Genomic DNA, 217 nt, shown 5'->3' on the forward strand with positions numbered 1-217 from the left:
TTTTTTTTTTTTTTTTTTTTTTTTTTTTTTTTTTTTTTTTTTTTTTTTTTTTTTTTTTTTTTTTTTGTCTTGTCCTTACACCAGATTTTCTCTACATAATATACCATATACGACTGCCCTTTTTTAATATATTTAGTTGAGATTTAAATCTAATCAAATTTCTAATATTTTTTAATACAATAAAATACGATAATTTAAATTTTTAATCCGATTATAA

Source organism: Cucurbita maxima, unplaced genomic scaffold, assembly GCF_002738345.1.
Source record: "Cucurbita maxima cultivar Rimu unplaced genomic scaffold, Cmax_1.0 Cma_Scf00006, whole genome shotgun sequence".
NCBI classification, from domain to species: domain Eukaryota; kingdom Viridiplantae; phylum Streptophyta; class Magnoliopsida; order Cucurbitales; family Cucurbitaceae; genus Cucurbita; species Cucurbita maxima.